Genomic DNA, 15004 nt, shown 5'->3' on the forward strand with positions numbered 1-15004 from the left:
AAGCCATGGATTCTTAAGGCTACTTATGCTTTTTCTGTAATACCCTCTGCCAGTTTTTGGAAGGTGTGTTCTTTAGTTCAAATGTATTTTATACAAATGCTGTGGCAAGACAACATTCTTTATTTGACCTTGTTCCTCTTAGAGTAGCAGCCTCTTAAGTGTGTGTTAAGAGGCCAAAAGAATAAAAATAATGACAATGAACAGAAAACAATTATGGGTTCTTTTTCTAAGTGCTGCGCCTTGTACATGAATTACCTTTTTTTGGTACAGGGCAACATTTTCAAAAGTTCAGAAATACTTGAGGAGCCTGAATCAATGAAACACTAAAGACTAGATTTCCAAAATTATTTGGGCATCTAAACATACAAATATGTGCCTAGCAGGATTTTAAAGAGTTAAACACTTTAAGTGCTTAACTCCATTACTTTCAATAGGAGACAGTCCTAATCCGGCTGGATGTTTTGCAAAATCCTATGCCATGCCTATCTGCATCTTTACATACCTAAAAACCTTTGGCAATCCGGCCTGTGTCCTGGGATGTGCTCAAGGGGTCCTAAAACACTTCTGTAAAAACAGGTCTTATAAACCCCTGAGGACTTTTGAAGATTTTACCTACGGCAGCATCAAAAACCCAGTATTACTACTGAAACTAATGGAACCACTTCTGGGCAGAAGTGTGACTAATGTAACTAAAAACTAGCAAGATCCACCACAAAATTGTCACTATTATACTCAATATTTTTAAAATGCAACAGTGCCATGGCAAAGGCACTATCATGCACAATACGCAATCATACCCGTCGTAGAGGAAAAGTACATGGCATAAGCCTTGAATCCCCACAGCAGCACGCTTCAACTTTTGTTTCAGAATGTTACTTTCTTCCTATGCCAGAACCTCCCAAGATGTGTTTCCAATACATACCCCTTCCACAGACAAGCCAGAAACAAGCATTATGGGCCTGATCTTAGAATCCATCAGGAACAAAACTGCCATTGCTTTAAATTGGAAGTTTTGCCTGAATGAGAACTTCAGGATTAGGCCTTTACAGCACTCCTATCTACCCCTCAGCAACATTAAGATAAAGTAACTTTCCAAATGCATGGATCTGATGACAATCAAATATGTTGAACTGTCAGTACAGGGGAATGAGAGTTCATTATTAAGGTTGTGTAAGGGTGTGTTGGTGTATGTTTGGTGAGGCTGAGGTATGCATTACAGTTCAGTATTTGCCAAAGATATAAATGACTCCTCTGAAGCCTACTTTCACTGTAGGTCATATGAAAACAATCAGGAATCTATGAGACTTTCCTTTTACAACAAGGATTGGACACAAGAGGATTTGAAAGGAGTTCTTTAGACTCTGTGTGTGAACACCAGTATGCCACACTGTTTTATTCTTTGATGCACCCTCCTGCTGGCTTGCACCACAGCATAAATATTTGCTAGCTTCCTTTAGCTACAAACATTATTTCTGGGTATACTGCTAATATTATTCCTGTCTCAGTTATTAATATTTTATTAAAAACAAACAGAACTGTACAAAAGGCATATTCTTTTCTTATATGAATATTAAATAAAAAGTGAGAGACAGATAAGGAAACAGCTAATGTTTGTCTTCAAGCTGACTGATTTATCCTCCCTCTTCATAAGTAATGTAAATAAACTTCAATTACACAAGGAAAAAATATTACCAATAAAAAAGTCTCAATATGTTGGAAAGGTGTGTTTATTACATCTATTAATTTTCATGTCTTCGAGCTTAGCGTTTCTCAGCTGGTGGGTCACAACTCAAAAGTGGGTCACAAAAATATTTGAAAGGGTCACAAGCAGGTCCCCAGAAAAACCCGTGGAAGTGCAGGCTTCCCCTTGCAGGCTGGCAGTGTTCCAGCCTACAAGTGGCTGCTTGAGATAATTGGAGGTAGCATGTGCACGTGTATCTGCATGGGCAGATGTATGTGGCTAGCATAGTGAGGCCAAGTCATGGCTGTAGCCCCAGCCACTGGATGCAGGTAAGTATGGGGAGTGGGGGGATGGATAGCCAGGGCTCTCTCTGGCACTGGGGGCAGTGGCCCGGTGCGGAACTGTGCCAGGGCATGGGGAGTGAGGGGAGAAGGCACCTGGCCTTTCAGTGGGAGAAGGAGGCAGGTGGTCTTTTGCAGCTGCGTGCCTGGGCTTGTGGCATGGGGCCAGAACTCATACATGCAGGGGCTCACACTCACTGCTCACACTCCAGCCCAAACAGGATGGGGGCAGCTGGGGACCCCCTCTCCCTCCCCCCCAGGGCTGGGGGGGTGCAGGGGAATGTGGATGGAGAGTGAGAGGCACCAGCATGGCCCTAGGGGCAGAGGGCTGTGGCGTGGGGTTGAGGGGAACCAGCAGGGCTGTGGGGCTGTAGCTTGGAGGTGAGGGGCACCAGCAGGGGTGGGGGCAAGGAGCACCAGCAAGGTCAGGGTGCTGTGGCTTGGGGGTGAGGGCCTTGAGGGTGGGGGGCTTCAGCAGGACCAGAGTGGTATGGGTCGTGATAAGCCATCAATCTTGGCAAATGGGTCCCAGTATGAAAAGGTTGAGAACCACTGTTCTAGCTTATATTCTGTTACAAGCTGTGGTGATTTGTTACCACAATTACAAAACACAGAGGATTAGCTGCTTGTAAATGAAGCACTTTCTCAGCTGCCAGTATTTGTTTCATACATAGCAAAATGAACACCATTACCATTACAATCAGAATACCTGGGACACTCACAGATGGCACCTTTGGCAAAAAAGCTGATGCAGGAAGGTAGTCACGCATCAAAAGACACATCTTGGACAAGGATCCTGCCACTGAAGGTAAAGGAGTCTCATATAGCTCACATCTAGATGGCAGGGGATTGCAAGATAGTGTCTATAGGATTTTACTTTGGGGAGAAGTGTGCTTTATCAGTAAAATCAGCTAGTGTGTGCCACTAGCTATTAACATAGGTTCAGATTGGCTGGTGAAGCCATTCCATTCCTTTGGCCTGTAACGATTCACCCCCATGTAGTCTGCACTTCGTTCCTTTAGCGGGGCACAGATTCCTGTCTATTCTTTTGTGCCATAGTAGGACCTCACATGCCCTGGGCTCACCTCACCCCAAGTCTACTGTGCTGCTACTGCAGGGTTGCCAACTCTTGATAAATATATGGACAGTCCATAATAAAACAGGGTAAAAATGCCTGTTTGTAAAGCCTCCAAGAAAAATGTGCCCTTCATAAAAATTAAACAACAGCAGCAAAAAAGCTGATTGAAGTTCCCTTTTGGAGAGAAGCTTTCAGCGAAGCCTGAAGGACTGACAGAGCACAGCAGTGCCACCTGGGGTCTGAACAGGAGTGCAGTACCCTACAGGAAGCATTCTTCCTGGAGCTCTGTAGGTTGTAGCCCCCTGCTCCCTTCCATAGATTCATAGGTGCTAGGGCTGGAAGGGACCTCAACAGATCATTGCATCTGACCCCCTGCCTAGGCAGGAAAGAGTGCTGGGGTCAGATGACCCCAGCCAGATGCCTATCCAGCCTTCTCATAAAGACTCCCAAGGTAGGAGAGAGTATCACCTCCCTTGGAAACCCATTCCAAATTTTGGCCACCTTTACCATGAAGAAACTTTCCTGCTATGTACCCTAAATCTGCTCTCTGTCAGTTTGTGACCATTGTTCCTTGTTACCCCAAGGGGTGCCCTGGTGAATCCCTTGCTGCATCCCCATGATGAATTTGTAGGCGGCCACAAGATCACCTCTCAGCCTTCTCTTGCAGAGGCTGAAGAGGTCCAGGTTCCTCAGTCTCTTCTCATAGGGCTTGTCCTGTAAGACCCTAACCATATGAGTGGCCCTCCTCTGGACCCTCTCGAGTCTATCAGCATCCTTCTTGAAGTACGGTGCCCAAAACTGGATGCAGTACTCCAAATGCAGTCTGACCAATGCTGCATAGAGGGGAAGTATCACCTCCTTGGATCTATTTGTCAAGCATCTGCTGACCACTTTCTATCTACTGGGTCCCTTTGGCCATCCTTCCCTCTTACAGTTGCTCATCTGGAATGTACTGAGAAGGGAGTGGATCTGCAGGGAGGGAGCTATACGGCCAGGAGGAGGGAGGGGTGGTGGGTTGGGGTCCAGGCTTGGACAGGGTGGGGGCATAGGGCCAATGGAGGAAAGGCTGGGGGTGTGCATTGGAGTGTGGGTAGTAGTGTAACTAGGGAGAGTGAGGGGCTTAGAAGGAGTGCTGGTATGGCCCCCAGGCTCCCAGGAGTCTTTTCCACAATTGGGACAGTACTGTGCAGCCCGGCCATAAGGAGCCAGGCAAATGAGCCCCATGCCTCATAGCACATCAGTTGGGCAGGAAGGTGAGCAAGGTGAGTACAATGCACCTTCCCCCAAGTCTGCCTTGGGAAGTGCAGCCCTGCACCAGATGTGTATCTGTGGAAGCGACTGCAGCATCAGGAGCAGTCTGTGGAGTCCACACCAGCTGGGTTGCTGCACCAGCAGGCTGCATGCCTGTTCCTCAGCCAGGGACATGCTGCTACAGCAGCTGCCACCCAAGAGCAGAGAGCAGGGGGCAGGAAAGACTTTGCTTCCCTGCCCCCCTACTGCTCTCCCGTGGTCAGCATATTTCTCCTCTCCCTCCACACCTCTGCTGTGGTGGTCAAGCTGGGGGGGACAGGGGGGAGGGGGTGAGCAGCATCATACAAGGTACATTCAGGGGCACAAGGGAGTTGGGGTGAGTAGGGAACTCCTGTGGTGGGGCCAGAATGGTGTAAAAACATTGCTGAAGTCACACTGGATTGCCAACCCACAATTTTTTTCCCCCAACAGTAAAAAAAATTATTTGTCAGTAAAAAGCATGCAGACTATCAGTAAAATATATATATATTCTTGGGTTGGCATCCCTGTGCTACTGCATCAACGTTTGTGCCCTGGATTCCTACCCCACTTCTGCTTCTGAATATATTTAGCCAAATTTAGCTTAACGGCCTACCGCAAACAGAACTTTCTATAACCCAAAAACCAGGCCAGCCAGGAACTATGGAGGGCTCTGGTCTTTATAGTTTTAGGATTGGTTTATACTAAAAAGTTTTACCAGAATAACTAAAAACAATGAAGGGAAAAAAAAAAATCACACCTTTTATGGGTGTATATATGCATATGCGTATGCATGCACACACACATAATGTGCCAGTAAAAGCCTTAGTATAGATACAGCTTAAAAGTTTCTGTGCCTATATGGTCTTTCCTGTTTTGGAATCTTCTTTAAGCTACACTGGCAGTGAAAGCAACATCTCTGCTAGGCAGGAATAGCTAGCATTTTTACTCTGACAAACCCTTTTGACTATAGGCCAGCCCTATGGCTAGGTCTACATAAGAAGTGCTTTACTGGTATACTGCACCAGTGTGAGCTCTGTACCTCTATGGTACTATCACCCACCATCATGCTGTAATAGTAAACGTGAAATGGTAAAACGTTGCCTGTAGAACTGTGTTTGCACTGAGTTCTTATGCTAGTCCAGATTTGTCATAAAAAATTAAACTCCTTCACATTCCTGATCAACATAGCTACTTTGGCAAAGGTCTGTAAAGGCACAGCCTAATTAACATGGAGAGTGCTCAGCTACTGTCATGATGGGCAGAAGTAAAAAAGTGTGCAATAACCCTTCAATAGAAAATCCTACAACTCTTGTATTCTTTGACCTGAGCACAAGCTATGGGAAAGGGTCCTGGATGGAAAATGCCCTTTCCTGTGATGGCAGAATGGTCCTAGAATCCCATCTCAGTATTTTCCGTACCCTCAGAGCTCATCTCTGCAGCTCTTTCTTTCTCCTGCACAGATGTTTTAACTGATGGATCAATGTATTAGATCCACTAGTTCAAATGTTCTTTGCTCCAGGCCTGTACACCAAGGCACCAAGTGCTCTTTCCCACCGGCTAGTGAAGCATCACCACTGCTGTTGCAGCCAGCAACTTCTTCTCCAGCAAGGTGGAGGAGGGATAGGTGATGGCCTTAATTATTGAACACTGGCTGAAAGATTAGAGATTTACAAGGAAATGGTCTCAATTAACAGGAAATTGAAGCTTGTCAGCTGACTGATCAGGTGACAAATCACTAAACTCTCAGAGACTCTCTCCTTTGAAATCTTCTCAGGACCTTTAAGGTCAGATTCCCTTTAGATTTTAGTGTACTCTAAACAACAGACCAGACACATTTTAATATGGAATAAAGGTAGCGAGTGCAAATATGAATGTTTTGCATTTTAGAAGAAGCACTTACAAAACCATACAAATACAGTGAACACTAATGATCACCTTGAGGATGACACAAGAGTCCCTAAATCAGTGGGTCTCAACCTTTTCAGACTCAAGGCACCCTTTGCTAAACTAAAGGCACCCCTTATTAGACTTATGGAACCCTTGAAAAATGCCAGCTCTTAGTTTTCACTTTTTTTTTTTTTTTTTTGACTACAGAAGAATATTAGGGCAGTGGTGCTCAACCTTTTTGGTGGCTGGGCCAGATGGGCAGTGCCCGGTTGATATGCTGCCACATCTAACTGGTGGTCCCAATCCAATGTCTGGGAAAGTTGTAGTGGGGCTCCATACAGCAATGCAGAAGGTGGGAGGGACGGGGAGGGAAGAACAGAACATCCCCACCCCATGGTGGGGCACAGCTGTGGCCTTATCCTGATCCAGCCATGAGGGAAAGGGAACATGGTGCAGTTCCAATCCAGCTGTGGGGGAGAAAGAAGACATGACCTGGCTTTGACCTGGCCAGGAGTGTGAGGGAGGAGATGGAGGCACTGGTCAGCCCTGATCCAGCCATGGAGATGGGTGGGGAAGGAGGCATAGCTTGGCCCTGATCCAAGTGCAGGAGGGAAAAGGGAGCATGGCATGGCCTTAGTCCAACCACTGGGGGGCAGGAAAGGGGCCTGGCCCAGCTCATATTTAACCTCATGGGAAGGGGCCGTGGCAAGGCCCTGATCCAGATGTGGGAGGGACATGGCCCAGCCCCAATCCAGCTGTAGGGGAGAAAGGGAGCATAACCCATCTCCAACCTGCTGCATGAGGTTTGGGAATTTGGCAGTGGAGGAGAGTTGCAGTATTAACTTCCACTAGTCCCCGGCTGCCAAATTTCCCAACCTGTGGAGAGCCTTGTGGGCTCAACAGATTGTATTTGGCCCGTGGTACAGGAGTTGAGCATGCCTGTACTAGAGTAGTTCTTCTGTTGCAAACAACTCAATAGACTACAACAGGTCAAAATGTTTTTAACACTATGTATTCCTAGTTGAAATCCCTAGGTTTGTCTTGGGGTAGGAATCCAGGGCACAAACACTGATGCAGTAGCACAGGGTTGCCAACCCAAGAATATATTTTAAATGTTCAGGAAGCCACAGAACAAAAATTGCTTATAGCTTTGTGCTTTTAGCTATTCTTGCAACTGAGTCATAAAGAAGTCCAGTCTTGAATTGTTACAAACTCCAAAGACAAAGAATGAAGTTGACTAAAGGGTTCCTCCCTGAGTACACTATGACCCTGCTCTGCCAAGATCAGTTAACTTCCCCTCCCTTCTCTGACGGTCAAAGGCCACCACATTGAAGTGAACAGGGTCCAACACACACTAACTAGTAATTTAACTAATTTTAAAGCAGCTGTCTTTTACTACAGGACCATTCATGTAAAGTTATTGTGAAATTCACTTAGTTGCAATGATCATACAGTCTTAAACTTGGGAAAAGGGGTGTGGAATTCATTGACAGCATAGACTCATGAACCACTGAAACTTAAGTGAGACATAACCAATTTGGCACTCTGGACTAGCACTCTGCAAAAAGGTGAATTTAGCACTTGGAAACCAGTAACTCACCTCCAAGCAGGTTTCATACTTTTGGAGGGTAAAAGGCCCTTGTTTTTCCTGCGTCAAACCCTACCGTCCTCATTCACTCAACATTCACATAGAGTTCGCTAAGAGTCAAGAGAGCTCTTTGTCTTTGAAACTCAGGCCCCTTAAAGTGCCTGTATATGGAACTGGATATCACTTATGACACCCACATTAGTACAATTTAAATAAAATGTTACATAGCAGTTCAATGACAGTGGAAAGTATAAAAGCAAAAAATCTCTCTCTCAGGTACCCACTTTAGCCATTAAATTCAGATATAACAAAAGTGATGTAATTCTACTCTAAATCTGGGTAAAAGTAAAACTTCTTAGACTAGGGGCCAATAGTTCATGTTTGAGGGGCAGATTCAGCCCACGGAGCCACTGGATCCAGTCCATATGTGACTGCATGCTCACCTTGGGGTGGGCTGCACTGCCCCCCTGTGCACCCCAAGGTGCACACGCAGTTGCCACCAGCACGGAGATGATGCTGGAGCTGTGGAGCCTGGCGCAGCTGTTTGCAACCTGCCCGCTGCTTGCTGCAGCTGCCCAGAGCCCAGGCTGGCTACAAACAGCTGCACTGGGCTCATCACCTCCATGCTGGGAGCAGGGGAGAGACTAGGGCTGCGCTGCCTCAGGCCCCTCTCCCACTGCCCGCTCTGGGGCGGGCTGGTGCGGAGCTGATGTTGGAGCCCGGCACAACTGTTTGGAGCCTCCTGGCTGCAGCCAACCCCAACTCTGAGTAGCTGCTGCCAACCGGGATCCCAGGATGCTCCCAGCAGGCAGCTGGGATGCTGCAAGCCCTACTGAGAGCAGCCCAGGCTCCGTTGCTGGCAGCAGCTACCCAGAGCCAGGGCTGGCTGCGGCATGCCAAGCAAAACGGCCTTGTGTGCCAGGGGTTACTGATCCCTGGTCTAGTGGCAGTGAGGAGCGGTGGCTGGAAGAAGAGACAGAAACAGCTGGATAATGTGTGAAAACACTGGCTACATCCTTTTACAGCTGTCCTATAGTTTTAACTACAAGTGCAATATTATTGGATCCAAAGGGAGTTGCTTTTCTTCTTTCCTTTTACGGGATGAGAAGGATAGAAAGGAGCTGTCATAACTCCCAAAGGAAGCAATGCCTCTTATTTTTTTTAGAGATAGCCTCTTATTTTTTAATTGTCATTTAAATTTTCTGTAGCCAACAACATTGAAAAGGGGGCTTCAAGGCAATTTTCTGACTTTCCAAAAATATTTTTGTTTCATTTATAAGAATGCTGGAAGTGTGAAACTGGATTCTAGTTTAGCAAAATATTTTTTGCTGCTTGGTGATATTCTCTGCTAGTGAAAGGGTTAAAATGCAAGGATTCTCATACTTTTAGAGAGTAAGTATATTTAAATAGAAAAGGAGACTGGTACACCACTTAATTTCCACCTGGAATTGTGAAACATCTTGGAGGAAAGTAAGGCTACCCACTTCCTTACACGTACTGATTGTCTATTTTGCTTTCATCTCCCCTATTCTCCTCAACTTACTTCTCCTGTTAGGAGTTGGCAGTATGAATTCTCATTGATGGCTTTTGTCCACAGAGGGGCTTCAATTCCTTCAATATATCTGTGGCTACTAGTAGAGGAAGGTGCTCTGGTCCCTTCGCCTTGTTTCTACCTCTTAAGTCCTCCAATCTCTGCTTTGCTATGAACAGACTGGACACCTCTCAGCCTCTCTGTGCTTGGGGTAAGACCCCTCTCAGCAAGAGGGGGCTTACTCAGCTGCTGACTGCTGGCACCGCAGTGGGGTCTGCCAGGCCTGGCTACAGCCAAAGCTCAGGGAGGGAATAATGTGGTGGGGGAGGGAGCAGCTACTGGCTGGGAGCCCAGGGGCTGCAAGTTAACCCCATCCAGGACTGCAAGTGCTCAGGGCTAGTGGCTGAATAAGGCCCTTCTTGCCGGGAGGGAGCTTGCCCCAGACACAGCATGATTGGTGGGGGCAGGGCCCCATGCCCACCCCCGCCTGGAAGCTGCAGCAGCGAGTGGTGAGTGACGGTGACAGGCGGCAGCCCATTACGGGCTCCTGGAGTGACAACCCCTTCCTGGCAGGGGGCCACACTGTGGGCTTAGGCAGAGCTGCTGTGGAGTGCAGCATTGCTGTGGGGGGCTTGCAGGGCTCTGGCCTGCTCCAGACACCAGTGCTGCCATGCGCAGCCTGCTGCAGCTCTGCCAGCCCTGCAGCGCAGCTCCTCTCTGGGAAGGGGCTCACACTTCCCCATTTTATGACAGGGGCTGCTACCCCCAACAAGGGCCCTGTGGGAGGGGGCTTGGCCAGGCAGGGCCCCTGGTGGGGTTAGGGATGTGGGTTGTTCCTCCTCCCTCTCGGTGCCAGTGGAGGGGACAGCAGGGGCCTATTTCAGGGCAGGGAGCAAGTGTGGCAGTGAGAGCAGGCAGACCCGGCTGCCAGCAGGGGTAGAGAGGAGACTAACTCTCCTTCCTACCCCCTCTGCCTCAGAGGCCAGGTGCCCTGCTGCAGCAGGAGCAAGGGGGGAGCACCCAGCAGACCCAGCTTGGGTCCCTGCCAGTGGCACAGGGAGAAGGGAATTAAACCCCTCTCTGGCCAAACCCCCACCTCTGCCTGCCCCGCTTGGGCTGGGGAGCAGAGGGGTGGGGCCAGCCTGGCTGGGCTGGAGCAGAGAGCCCCTCCCAGACCAGAGAGCATCCTGGGGGTCTCTGGTTTAACTCAAACCAGCAAGGGATCTGGGACAGACATTGCATGAATTGGTTTGGCCCAAATCATTTAAGTGTGATACTACATTCAACTAGGTTTATCTCAAACCTGTTTCAGCCATTTTGAAACTGGTCTATGCATACTGAATGTCGGTGCTGTTACAGGTGTAAACCAGTTTCTGATCACTTAAACCAGTTTGTGTGTAATGTCTGTCCCTAGTCTAAAGCTTGCCACTTCGCCAAATAGTTTGAGCTTGTCTAACCTCTTAAAATCCCTTCACAGGCTACCCTAGCTTCAAGCTTTTTCTTTTCCTTCAGGAGTCTCTAGCATAGTGCAAGGTCCTCTGGTATTTCTGCTCTTACCTTATTCTGAGCCCCCAGCATCCTCTCAATTGATCCCAAGTTTTAGATCTGATGATACTCTTCCCATACCTGCCTGAGTATCATCTACCTTTCATATGGTCTTCTCTGTCTGGAACCCACCTTCTAAACTTTGACTATTGTGCCACATTTCTTTCCTCCCTAGGCCTCTATTCAAAATACAACTTCTTTATTCAAGTGTATGGTATGTAACTCAGACTGTAGTATATCAACTTCCTGCTTAGTTCTATTAACTCATTGTTATAGTGTTTATTTGGTTTTTAAATTTGGGTGGGGGAAGGAAAAGACTCTTGTTTTAATATGTAATTTGTAACCATATTCATTGTACTGCATAAGTAATGATAAACATTAATAATTATAGGGTCACTGTAGTTTTGAAATTTAATCAATTTCAGGTGTTATATTTCTGTTGCTTATGAGTATCCCTCCTGTCAAGTTCAGTTGTTTTACAAGGTCAAGTAATGAATATTTTTCACTTTTTTGCTTGCTGTATGAAAGATCTCCACAAATGACAGGTGTCATTGATTGACTGACTATCCAACGAAAAACAGTGAAACCAATTATATGCATTGTACCAAGTATTCATGTCCTCAGCCACCACCTGCTCCTGTTGTGACATTTATGTTCTAATGTGCTGAGCTCGTGAAAATCTGACTACTTATGGTGCCAAAATCAAAGTTCAGCTATTGAAACTTGGGTCCACAGGGTAGCATACATAATGGGCAACAGGAAGAGGAGGAAATGTATTTCTCTAACCTTTCAACTAGGGTAAACTCAGGCATTCCTTCTAACAATGTCTTAACAATGTTGTAATGGTTAATTTTAAAGTAACAGTAACCAGGTAACCCTTTTCAGAGAGAGGATTATTATGTCTCTATAATAAATTAGAAACAAGCATGAAAAATCAGCAGAGAGGTAAGAAGTCTGAAGAGTCAACTATGCACATAAGTAAGTATGGCAGAAGGCAGCATTTACCACCTGCTGTCCACTTGAGTCACCATGAAGGCTGATGTAGTGAACATCATCCTGTAAAGCTTTCTGCAGAACCAAATCCCTTTGCTTGATATTATTTCAAAGGCTTTGTTTTCTGTGTTTTTATGGTCTGAGGGAGCTGAAGCACCATAAACAGTTTGTTGTTTAATATTAAATAATGTTCTTGTTTTTCATTTCAGTAGAGAAGCCATAGCTTGCTGAACTGCGCAGTCAGAGTCAATTTCAAAACACTTCTCAGGTCGTGACTATGGTTATGGTGTTGTTAAATTTAGACTAGAATTATCAAAGGCAATATAGAACTGCATGAACGCAGGGATAATTTACAACAGAGCAAATAGATCTCATCAGTACCTGCCAGAGTTTTGAAAATTGGCCTGCCAAGTGAGGAGCACCTTGTTTTATAGCCTGCAATATATGTTTGCAGACCAAAGGAAGAGAAGAAACATGGTCTGACATTCCTTGTGGGAACAATACATGAATAAATGTGTCCAAACACAAGAAAATGCTGCCCCCCATCTCTTACTTCCATCCCTAAGAGGACAAGGCAAAAGTGCAGCCAAGCCATTGTATAACAATATGTAAAATTGTGTATTGGTGTATTTATCATGTGCCTGCTCCCCTAGTCAAAGTTCAAATGCAAGCAGCCATTTCCTCAGTATAAAACTGGCTCTCATGTCATGTAGCAACTGGGTACAATAACAGCACCTGTTTGGACAGCCAGCTTGGCTGGTCGTGTCCACTTCTTACTACATAGTGAATTTACTACAAAGTAAAATTTGGGGTAAAGAATTCCATGGTAACTGTGTCACGGTAACCATGCTAATACCACATGCTCAGCACCAGTCAGAAAAGGGAGCCTGTCCCTGCATCCCTTCCTGTTGTTATGTTGACCTATCTTTACTTATAAGTTTGCACAAATGATAAATATAGCAGGAACTCACATCACCTTCGCTTTGTGGATAATTAAGGGTGGGGGAAGACATCAAAAACATCTGAATAATACACCACCCCTTACAGAGACAGTAGTGCCCCTTACAGAAGATATAAAAGTAGAAATTTTAGCTCTCTGTGCTACCTGTTTTAGTGATGGTTATCTTCACTGGAAAATACAATAGCTAAATGTGACCTCCTTGGAGGAGAGACAATGGGTGCATCTCAATAAGTGCGTAAGTGCAGGTGCACATGTTTCCCATGGGACAAATAGCAGTAGCACATATTTGTACCACTGCTATTTGTCCCCAGGCATGCTCCTGCACACGCACTCTGGCACACAGCAAATTGACCTGGGTAGACCAGCAGCCTTACCTAGGGTCCTGGGGGGGCCTCCCAGGGCAGCAGCACTGAGCTAGCCCTTCCAAGCCTGGCCAGCAGGCTGACCAGGCTGCTTCTGACAGCATGCACTGCTGTTGTGTGTGCTGTGCTGCTTTTTCTAGCAGCCTTTTTTTTTTTTTAAAATACCAGGATCTCTTGGTGTCAAAAAAACCCATCGCACTGCAAATCAGCAGAGCAGCAAATGGGTGCACGTGTTGTGTGCAGTTTGTGGCGCCTCAAACCACATGCACGTGCTCATCGGGACGCACCCCAACATACTTATTCTGTGTCTAAATACTAGGCCTGTTCACTGTACGGCTTGATATCCCCATAGTAAATAACACAGTAACTCCCTCTTTCTAAACAAGTTCAATGGCTTATGACAGGGGTTTTCAACCTCTTTTGGTTGGTGTACCCCTGGCAGCCAGTCCAGAAGTGTGGAGTCCTCCAGCCAGTCGATGGGGGGGGGGGTGTCCTCCTGGCAGCAGATCAAGAAGCAGGAAATCAGTAGTGTCATCAGCAAACCCGGAAGTGCCGGCAGCAAAACCGGAAGTGGGGCCCCCTCACCCCGCTTCTCTGTGCTACTGCTGCATACCCACTGGGGGCTTCCCAAGTACTTCCAGTTGACAACTCCTGGCTTATGACATGACCATCCAACTTCTCAGTGGCCAGGAGCTGCACCAGGCAGGGGGCACAACAGAGCAAGCTAAGGGCCCTCCCCTGCTGCATGGTGCACACAAGCAGCTACGCGTCCTCCCCACCTCCACATGTGCATTGGATAGCCCCCTTCTTTGATGTATTGCACATGGTCATCCCCCCACACTCCACAGTGCACATGCACAGGTGCCTTCGCCAAATCAACAGCTGCTGCACCGTGCTGCCTCCTGGGGCAGCCACAGGAAGCGGAAACTGGGAAAGAAAGCCCAGAGACCTTGGCTGCTGCTTCGTATATGATGCTGTTAGGACTTTTCTACAAAGAAGTTGGCTTGTCTTCTTTCATTCTCTAATCTTGACCAAGTTTAGCTATAAAAAATATTTCAATACAACAATATCTTGTGGTTGACAGAGTATATGGGAATGCAGATCCTAGCTGGGATCAGGAAATACAGGTTTTGAAATTTCAGCCGAACACTGATTTAGGAGTGGGAGCTCCTTTTTAGTTTCCTTTTTAGAGGTGCCAGTTTCCTTATGTTGCAATGAATATGAACAAAGTCTCAACTGATTTTTACTGGCCTGGGAAATAACCTTACTGAAAACCAGGAACTTCTGAAAAATGTGCTAACATGGTGCTAGTAAGGAACAAAGAGGCTATGGTAATTTTCCAAAATTACTTGTTTACCCACATTAAATAATTTAAGAGACTTGCAAATGTATACTCATCTTCTCCTCTGAGGTGGGTACCATTTTTTCTTGTATAAAACATCTGTTCTCCTCCCCAAAATTCAGCTGCTGGAAATTACAGTGTGGTTCATAAGCAAAGAAATTTGGAAATAGCAGTTTCTGCCTCTGTAGGAGGTGGGGGAGGAGGGAAATAGGGGGATGTGAAAGTAATGCTGCAGTTTTGCACATCAGGCGGCCTAGCTGATAGCTGTGGACACTTTCTCTTTCCCTTACAGCAGAGGCTGCAGCAGCAGCTGCTGCCACTCAGTTACTTACTGCTACTCAACAGTATTTTTTAAAGAAACAGCTTTTTTTCTTCACTCTTTCTTTCAAAAAGAAGGTGCATATAAATTGTGTGTGTGTGTGT

General features: G+C 46.4%; 1 protein-coding gene across 5 annotated transcripts in view; it reads right to left on the reverse strand.

Annotated features, from left to right (window-relative positions):
* Positions 1 to 15004, reverse strand: part of RBM47 (RNA binding motif protein 47) — a 135860-nt gene that overhangs the window by 37667 nt on the left and 83189 nt on the right. The window lies entirely within an intron of this gene.

The sequence above is a fragment of the Crocodylus siamensis genome, chromosome 2 (genome assembly GCF_052110815.1).
Source record: "Crocodylus siamensis isolate JL-2025a chromosome 2, ASM5211081v1, whole genome shotgun sequence".
Classification (NCBI taxonomy): Eukaryota; Metazoa; Chordata; order Crocodylia; family Crocodylidae; genus Crocodylus; species Crocodylus siamensis.